Raw genomic sequence first — 10,656 nt, 5'->3', positions numbered from 1 at the left:
CCTGTTGGGTCCCGCAGGCACCACCAGGGGGTGCTGTGTTTGGGACTCCTGAGCCCGTGTGGGCAGCAGGTTCATCACACCTGGAGAACTTCCAGGTGAGCTATAAAAGGAGCCAGCGAGCACCACTCAGGAGCCAGAGTCGGGTGGAGGAGGACGAGGTTGTTTGGGAGGAGTGGTGGTGCCAAGGAGGAAGAGAAAGTTCTGTGCATGAGTGGTGTGCTTACAGTATACTTGGGACTGTGTATTGCCTGAGGGTCACGGGGAAGAAAATAAAAAGCATTTGTTTTATTTTACACATGCCTCCTGTGTCCAATCTGTGTTGGGTCATGCGCTATATAGCGTCCATCTTACAAGACAAATTAAAAGACGTAATGAATGGGCTTCCTCCTGCCTGGTTTCCAACTTAAAGATGGTCTAAGGGGACAATTCTCTTTCTTTAATCCATTTAAAATGTCATTTCTTCTACAAGATCCCGGATTTTTAAAAGTGTGGTCTCAACACACCCCAAGCCGGAGCAGTTGGCTGTAAAGCGTCCTCTGACCGAGACATGAGTGCCATGAAGGGCTTTGTCTTTGTCACGAAGCAATTGATACCCACGCCGTGTGAAAAAGCACCCTGGAAGGGGACAGAGGGGGGCTGTGGGGGGGCTCGACAAAAGCACCAGATGAGCCGTGGCCAGCTTCTGGATATGACACCATAGGTGACACACTGTTCAGGCCGTCACGTCACACGACTACAAGAACGAAGACTGGCACAACACGGTTTAACCCTTCACCTGACCCATTAACCACCAGAGCAAGTGCCACTTGTTGGAGTCACATGTAAACACACTGGTGACTCTTTACTGGGGGGGGGTGCGGCTCCTCGTAACACCGTCACTTGGTAAAGGAGCATTTTGTTTTGGGAAGGTTTGGTTTGATTGCATATGAAGTTCATTTTGTTATGGTGGGCAGTGAGGGTCCGTTTACAATCAGGAACCTACTGGGATTCCACCAGTGTGCTCTCATCTCATGATGGCTCGTTATTGAGTCTGCTATGGGCCTAAACACGTGAAGGTTCTTTCTAAATTCTTCGTGTCGCCCATTCCTTTGATAACCTGTTATACTGTATATTGCTGAAATAAATGGACCACGCAATCTAGTCAGTTCTTCCTTAACTTTATTCACTCCTCTCCTTTCCTCCTCCACCCCTTTCCTCACAGTGACCTCTACCTTCTGACTGATTACATCAATAGCCCACATAACCACAAGTGGTTCCCTCCTGACTTGGCACTGAAGAGCCACCTTGGCACCTTTATTCTTAAGGTGGACCCAAGTGCCACTCAACAAACAAGTCTGTCTCATCACAAAACTATGAAACCTAAATTGGGCCAACATGACGTAGTCCAGTTGTACCCGTGTGGGTCCGGGCATTGGATGCCCTTTCTCTTCTTCACTTTTGCATAGCGTAGAGAAAAATGAAACCTGACGCACATTTTGGTTTTGATGAAAACACCCGTAGTCCATCTGGCTTTGATCTTTGCAAGTTTAACAACAAACGCTCGCCTCCTGTTCCTCTTTTTTCTTTGCCTTTATGGTAGAACCCTTCACCCATAAAGAACGGGATGGTTGGTCACGTTCTGCAGCAAGAACAAAGGCAGATAGGAGAAGAGGCAGCCATAAATAACTGACTGATTTTAATGACACAAATGAATGACAACCTTATATAAATATATTATGTCATTGTTAATGCAGAACAAGTAACTGGTGTGGACCACCAGGGCGCGTACAGCCAGGCAGGACACAAACTCCCTCACAGCACACCTTTATTTACTGGTGGGGTGAAGCGCTTTCTTTGCTTCCCACAAGAGCACAATGTCCACAAGATCAAAGCCCAGTCCTTTTCCTTTCTTCTCTTTCTCTCTTTTCTCCTCCTCAGCTTTGTCGCTCTTCCTCTCGATTCTGGCTCTCCGAATGGAGTGAGGCGGCTCCTCTTATGCAGCTCCTAGGAGTGTCTGGGTGGCTCATCAGCATTACCAGGAATCACCCCCCAGGTGTGGTGGAAGTCCACTGTAGGGCTCTGCAGCTCCCCCTAGTGGCTCCCACTGAACCCAAAAGGGATGCACTAAACTCCAACTCCCAGGGGAGCCGCTCCCTCTAGTGTCCCTGGACAGGTAGTGTCGCGCAGATGCTCTCTTCCCCCTTGGTCCTTGCATCCAGCTGGCATCCCGGGCGGGTAATGGCTGAGGCCACCCGTCACATTGGTTTGAGTAATTGCTCTTAAAAATCGAGGTACCATGGTGCTTCTTTAGAGCGATGCCATAAGGGAACCATTTTTGGGGCCTACAAGACCCTTTCAAATGAAGGTTCCAGAAAGAAGCTGCATTTATTAAATAACCATGAAGAGAGTGGAAAATACCAATGGCTCGTCGTTTTTAAAAGACTCTTTGAGTATACAATACTACATCAGGCTAAGTTCAGGTCTCCATAATCTGTTCGCATCTTCATAGGTAGCCCGCCATATTTTTCTTCCTACATGTTAAGCAGTTTTTCAAACCACAAAAAAAACTTCATATGTGAAGAACCCTTCCCAGAATGAATAAAATGGCACTTTTTAAAGCATTAGGAACGAGGAAGCACACAATCCAGTGAAGAATCCTAAAGTGCCATTAAAGAACCAGGAATTTCAAGGGTGCAGCTGTCGAGTATAGCGAATTAGTAACTGCAAGTAGCTACCAGCCTGGGCACCGGCTCGCTTGGGATCGGGTGGGATCTGGTGAGCTCGGGTGGGCTCTGGTGAGCTCGGGTGGGCACAGGTGTGCTTCGGGTGGGCACGGGTGGGCTCGGGTGAGCACGGGTGGGCTTACCTGACCCCATACCTGGGTGTCAAGATCCGCATAACTGTTTTAGATCATTAACGAAATAAAGGAAAATAAATGAAACTGCTCAACTAAAACGTGTTTATTCGTTCATTCAAATCCCGATACCCCGGCTTATTCCAACAAAGGACAGCAAAGAGGAGACAACTGGTAACAATCATCTGATCAGCAGGTCCATCCACGTATCTTATATGAATGTTCTAATTGTATAGCAGGCCTACCGGACGGCTGAGTCCAGTCCATAATATGCCGGTGTTCGCGACCGCCCTCTGTTGGTGTGCCATGCCAGCCCCTCGCAGGGTACACTCAAGTGCGCTCGGCAGTCACGCTTTACGACGCAGGCCGTTTTCTTGATTATCCACCAAACACCACGCGATTAACAAACTCCTTGAGGTATCCGCAAGTCTGCACGCAGTTTTGAGCCGCGGTGTCCCGCTTCGACTTTTCCCGTTTTTTCGGGGGAACTAGACGTTTCAGACGGAATGCAGCGCGACCGGTGGCGACGCTCGGTTCGGTTCAGCTCGGCTCGGCCCTGCATTTGTACCCCAAGCAGGCATTTCGTGAGTCGGTGCTCAGCTCTTGCTTAGGTTAGCATTCCGCCGCGGTGTCCTCTGGCTGAGGTCTGCCAGGCACTTGAGACATTCGGTACACCGCGCGAGAGACGGGACAGGACAGGAGCGCTGAAGCCGTCAGCCGGCGCGAGTCACCCACCGCACAGTTTATTCTGAGCCGCCACACCGCAGTCATTTCATTTTCCAGTCTCCCTGTCAATGGCGAGACAGAAAAGCGAAATGACAGCCTGTAATTAGTCAGCCTGCGCCGTTGAACAGCTCAATCGTCTTCTAACCTCAGGTGTCTAAAGGGATAACGCAAAAGACCGTTCGGTTAGGTGGGAAAACGAGCCTGTTTGGGTCGAGGAGCACAGCGGACACGCCATTTAAGAGCAATCTCATGAATTTTTTAAGACACAATCGTTTCATGAGGTTCAAAACAAAGCGCTGAGTCGACTCACTTGGCGCTTGGCGACGGACTGGCACTCCCGTTTAGTGCTGATCTCTGTCTTCACCCAACGCTTTAGTAACCTGGAATCGAAAGTAGCGGGTTTGGGAATTCGATGCCATTTAATAAACTAAGACGTGTGCGACCAGGTGCGGCAGCAGGTATACTGGACCCCAGTTGTCGGTGGACGTTTCAGCCTCTCGTTTCATTCCGTGTCTTCCTCCAGGGGTCCAAAAACTCACAGCCTACAGTGAGTGCAGACTTAAAAATGAAAGTGCCAGAGGGGGGCTTCAGATCGAGGCCACCACAGAGGAACCATTTCGAAATCCAAAAAGACCCTTCAATTACTTAGATCAGTAACAGGCTCCATAATTAACCATGAATGGATGACAACAGATTAGAGGACTGCCAAAGAGTTCCTGATTTTAAAAGGACTGTTCCTTCAATAGCACGGACTAAACAGTCCAGAGATTAAATAGTTCTGTTCTACACCTTTTCAAAGCCCAAAGAACCCTTTCATATCAAAAGAACGGATCCAAGAATTCATATTTTCTTTCTTTTTTCTTTTCTTTCTTTCTTTTCTTCAAGAGTTGGCTCTGCGAGGAAATACAAAATCCGGTGCCATGTTAGAACCAGGATTTTCAAGTGTGTCGGTCACGTTAAAGCCACGAATTTCAACTCCAAAGCGAGTGTCGCCCCATAATGACTAAGCTGTTGGGGTGCACGCTGTACAGTATACCCCATTCGGTCACTTGCACTTCTTCAATATAATGACCCGCAGTTGCGTTAAAGGAAATTATCGAATGAAATTTAAATAAATAGAAGTATTGGAAGTTGTGACAATCTACCTCAATAAAAGAATTAGTGGCTTTGTCTCCATCTGATTGCGATGTCCAACTGATCGAACTTCACAAACATCCATCCATCCATTGTCCAACCCGCTGAATCCGAACACAGGGTCACGGGGGTCTGCTGGAGCCAATCCCAGCCAACACAGGGCACAAGGCAGGAACCAACCAACCAGATTTCACAAACATTTGTAGTAAAAACAATGCATTGCATTTGTCATTTCAACAATCATAACTATTAAAGCCATTTTTATGAATCCCATACCGAATGCAGCATAGTAGAAACATATGCACTGCTTTGTAATTAAAACAGACTGTGCATCACAAACATTTACAGTAATAAAATACATTATTATATTAATATATATTATATTATATATTGCATTTGTCAATCCAACATATTGAGCATCACAAACATTAACACTGAATCCCATACCAAATGGCATATAACAGAGACATATGCATTGCAACAGATGGCGCACCACAAACATCCATCCATCCATTTTCCAACCCGCTGAATCTGAACACAGGGTCACGGGGGTCTGCTGGAGCCAATCCCAGCCAACACAGGGCACAAGTCAGGAACCAATCCCAGGCAGAGTGCCAACCCACCGCAGGACACACACAAACACACCCACACACCAAGCACACACTAGGGCCAATTTAGAATCACCAATTCACCTAACCTGCATGTCTTTGGACTGTGGAAGGAAACCGGAGCGCCCGGAGGAAACCCACGCAGATACGGGGAGAACATGCAAACTCCACGCAGGGAGGACCCGGGAAGCGAACCCAGGTACCACAAACATTTGTAGTAATAAAATGCATTGCATTTTTAATTAAAAGAGATGGCACATGAATAACATATGTTAGTTATGCGCCATCTGTTGAAATGAAAAATGGAAAACATTTCACTATGCATTATGAAATACATTTCAATCGATGGCGCACCACAAGCGTTAATGCTGAGGTCTACATTGATTATTTACATTTCAATGCATTGTAGATGGGTAGCATGGCTGGTAAACAAAAACACCATGGTATTGTATTGTATTGACCCCCTTCTTTTTGACACTCACTGTACGCCCAACCTACCTGGAAAGGGGTCTCTCTTTGAACTGCCTCTCCTGAGGTTTCTTCCATTTTTTTTTCTACAAGGTTTTTTTGGGGGGGGAGTTTTTTCTTGTCTTCTTAGAGAGTCAAGGCTGGGGGGCTGTCAAGAGGCAGGGTCTGTTAAAGCCCATTGTGGCACTTCTTGTGTGATTTTGGGCTATACAAAAATAAATTGTATTGTATTGTATTGTATATAAGTATAAATAAATATGTCATAAAATATCTTTTTATTGCTTCTTTATTTATGTATTTAAGTAATTACCTTTTCATGACTGTTTTTCAGGAACATAGAAAGGCAGCTTGTTCTGCGCCATTCACTTTCACTCCTCAAGTGCTGTGTTTTGATTGGTGAATCGTCACTGAAGCGCCCGCCCTCCATTAAATCGCGATTCTGATCGATATGAATACAAATAAAAGTTGCCCGAATTTCTAAACGAAGTAACCTTTTTATTTGAAGACGCTTTGATTTTTTTTTTCATTAGAAATCTTCATCTGAAGAGTCTGCTGTAACTTTAATGCCCGAGTATTTATGTCGATTCACCAATCAAACCACAGTACTATCTCGAGCCCGCCCTATCAGCTTTGACGGGTGAAAATGACAGACGCACTTCGTGGTGCTTTCGATGTTACTGAAACATATAAATAAAGACATAATTATATAAATATGAGAAGAAGGAAACAACAGAAAACATATTTCATGACACTTTTAATTATTTATTACGGAAGCTCTGAACTGCACAATGAACGAAAATGATGGGATAGCCCTTATCCCGTACGTAATTGTGTAGTATTTTCAAGTACGTACGAGATAACGTATATCCCATCATTTTCGTTCATTGTGCAGTTCAGAGCTTCCGTAATTTATGCTCAAATATTGCTGTGTTTTATGATTTTATTATCACATTTCTCAACACTGTTATTTATTTGAGTAATTCCTTCATAGCGTTTATAATGGTAATAATAAAGATTCACGTTGTTGATCGTCTGGCGAATCTGCACATTGCCTCGGACTGCGATCTCAGCTTTACTCATCATTTTAGCAATGTCTGTAAAAGTGCGCATCTCCAACTTGCGCAACATCTCCAAACTGCGCTTCTTGATTACCACGAGACGCTCATTCGTGCAGCCTTTGTGTCTAACAGGCTGGATTAACGAGGATTCCGTTTTTTTGCCAGCCTTCCGCTCCAGACAGCCCAGAAGGCCCCGCATTAACAGCACGCAGTTTTATTAGCCGCGGGTTTCTTCCACAATCAGTTTCAAATTTCTATGTATAAAAAAGTTAACATGGCCCAGCACCCCATACTATTAGGAGAAGATTGTCAGGTCCATCCAGGAGACCGCTGAGATCGGGGGGTCCTCGGTGCCGATCCCGTAGGGTCGCAGCGGCTTCAGGTTTTCGTTTCCACCAGTTCTCCTAACTGCAGTCCATTACTCCTTGCTGATAATGAAACTTGAACTGTATGGCTGCTTACAGGGTCAAATCTCTGTCGCCTTCTAGAGTTTCCTTTTCTGAAAAGATCACGAACGTGTTTTATGAGTTTGTATTTCGGGGATCTTCTCTCTCGCTCGTTTCTAAACCTTTCATTAATACAAATACAGTACACCAAAAGTGCAGACACACTGACTTGGTGTAAATGGGTTGTTGCTCCGTTTATCGCTTGCATCTAATTGACGGGTTACGAAAACGGGGGAGAAATCCAACATGGGTGCCGCTAAATGAAAGGCTCCTAAATTATAAGACGTGACGTCATCAAAATGAAGCCCAAAAGAGAAAACTGCGACAGAAAGGGCCGGCGCCCCGTCCAGGGTTGGTTCCTGCCTTACGCCTTATGTTTAAAGGGTGGGCTCCAGCTTCCCCGCGACCCTGCGGATGGATTGATGGATGGATGCTTTAGCAGTAAACCCATGAGTTCTAATTAAGAAGCAAAAACCTGCAGCCACTGTAGACATCACAGGATGTGATTAAAGACCCCGACTTGGACCATCCAAATTTTTGGATTAGGATGACATGTCACTGTGATGATGGCACCAGCTCTGGGACTCTTCAGTTTGACAGTCTGGAAGTTTTAAGGGAACTTTCTTATTAAATGTTCAATCCTTTTTTTCTTTCTTCCTTTCTTCCTTTTTTTCTTTCTTTCTTTCTTTCTTTCTTTCTTTCTTTCTTTCCTGTTTTTCTCTTTTATCGGGATTCAGAGCGGGTTTGGACCCCTTGACACTTTATTGTGCTGTAGTTTTCATTTAAAACGGACACATTTAATATTTTCACCCAGCAATCCACACCTGACAACCCAGAGGCAGGTGTTGTGCCACAGAGGTTGAGGCTCTGGACTGCACACCTGGAGGTTTTGGGTTCAAATCCCACTGCTGACACAAAGTGACCCTGAGCAAGTCACTTCACCTGAAAAGGAAAAACAAGAAAGTAACCATTTGTGTCTCAAATGTTGTAAGTCACTTTTGATTAAATCATCAGCCAAATTAATAATAGTGACAAAGTGACATCAAGTGACCAAAGCTGAAACTGACTCTTCACTGTGGCCTTCAGAATTGTCTTTGGGTTCCCCCTGTATGCTTTAACTCTCCCTGAGCTGTTTCTAGAACTTGACTGGAGTCCACCTGTGGATTAGAAGGTCCCACAATTCAAACAGCATGCCAGGACAAAAAGCGAGCCCTGAAGTCCAAGATGCCTCTGCCATCAGATTATGGTGAGGTGTGGATCAGGCCAAGGAGTTCAAACCGTTTGTAAAGCTTTGAGTGTCCCCAGGAACCAAAGAATTGTAAAAAGGAAGAACTTTGTACCACCAAATCTCTTCGTATAGAGTGGGCCACCTGGCCAAGCTGAGAAAACTGCATGAGAAGTGCTTTGGTCTGGGTGGTGGCCGAGGACCCAATGGTCACTCAGTCAGAGCTTCAGAAGTCCTCTGATGATATGAGAGGTTGACCATCTGAGCAGCCCTCCATCAATCAGGCGTTTATGGTGGAGTGGCCTGATGGAAGGCCCCCTCTCGAGGAAAAAGACATTTAAAAATTAAACTCTTTAGCGAGAACTCCAAGGACTACATCTGGCCAGGATCAGGCACTGCTTGTCACCCGCCTAATGCCATCAATACACAGAAGCTTGATGGTGGCAGCGTCAGGCTGTGGGATCAGGATGATAGGTCAGAAGGTAGGATGGATGCTGACAAACACTAGAGGGTCCTTGAATACCACCTGCTCCAGAGTGCACACCACCTCCAACTGGGGACCTGAAGCACATGGCCAAGATAACACTGGAGTGGTGGATTTAGGACAAGTCTGAGCGTCCCTGAGGGGCCCAACCAAAACCAGGACTTCAGACACATTGGACATCTGAGGAGAGACCTGAAGATGGCCATTCACAGATACTTCCCACCCAGTCTAATGGAGTCGAGAGGATCTGCCAGGATGAATGATGAATGAGATCTTCTTCTTCTTCATTTTTTCTCACTTCTGTATGAGGTTGAGGTGCCTGGCCAGCCTTCTCCACACAGCTCAGTTCTTCACCTCCTCCCCAGTTGTGCCCTTTTTCTTCAAATCTTCCTTTACTTTCTCCATCCAGCCAGCACTGGCAGTAGGCATTGGCCAAGTAGGCACCAGCCAGGGGCTCCATACCCACGGTGTTGGCAGAAACTCATTTTTTGAGTTATCACAAGGGTGCCAATCTCCATTGTCGCTTTCAGTTGCAGACCTAAAAAATTGGCTCAATTTTGAAAGTCTCTTATTGGGTGCCTGCAACCGAGTACCCAATCCACGAGTGCCACCCTTAGGCTGGCCCTGCACCCTCTCTGCTTCCCTCACTTTCTCGTCCCCCAGACTTTCCCATCAATTTTTTCCCCACATATTCCTGGTCTCTCCTCATCACATTTCCACCTTCTTTCTTGTACTTTCTTACATAACTAAACATTGTCACCATGGGGACAAGCCAGGCCAGTTCGGTGCCAGTCCCAAGCCTGGATAAATAGAGAGAGGTTAGTGCCAAGGTGGGCACACAGGTGTAAGAGCTTCATCCAAAATGTTAGTAATGGAATCAATCAAATCAGTCAGTCATTGTCCAACCCCCTATATCCTAACTACAGGGTCACGGGGGTCTGCTGGAGCCAACACCGGGCGCAAGGCAGGAACAAATCCCAGGCAGGGTGCACACACACACACACTGGGGACAATTTAGGATCGCCAATGCACCTAACCTGCATGTCTTTGGACCGTGGAAGAAAACCGGAGCACCAGGAAGAAACCCACACAGACACGGGGAGAACATGCAAACTCCACGCAGGGAGGACCTGGGAAGCAAACCCAGATACGTCTCCATACTGCGAGGCAGCAGCGCTACCCACTGCGCCACCACGCCCATTCAATCGAATCAACTTCAGTAAAAAAAGCAGCAGGAATGGAAAAAGATGCCCAAGTCCAGGTGTGCAAAGCTTATAGAGACACAAAGTTGAAATGGCTTCCAATGGGGGGCTACAATGTATGGAATTAAGGAACTTCATACTTTTAGCAATTCGATATTTCAGTTTTTTGATGTTTTAAACATTTTCAAGCCTTTCTGAAGACCTGCTTTCAATTTGTTATTATGGGCAATAGAGTGTAGATTGAGGGGCAAAAATGGAAAATGTGTTATTCGAAATTAAATGCGTTACACCATAAAGTGTGCAAAAGGTGAAGAAGTCGCAGTACTTTCTGAATCCAGTGTAGGTGCTAATATCATCAATAATAATAATAATAATAATAATAATAATAATAATAATAATAATAATTAAAATAACTGATTGACTGACTAAATAATAATAGTCATCATCCTCATAATAATAATAATAATAATGA

The sequence above is a fragment of the Erpetoichthys calabaricus genome, chromosome 5 (assembly GCF_900747795.2).
Source record: "Erpetoichthys calabaricus chromosome 5, fErpCal1.3, whole genome shotgun sequence".
Classification (NCBI taxonomy): Eukaryota; Metazoa; Chordata; class Cladistia; order Polypteriformes; family Polypteridae; genus Erpetoichthys; species Erpetoichthys calabaricus.
This window is presented reverse-complemented; position numbering follows the sequence as displayed.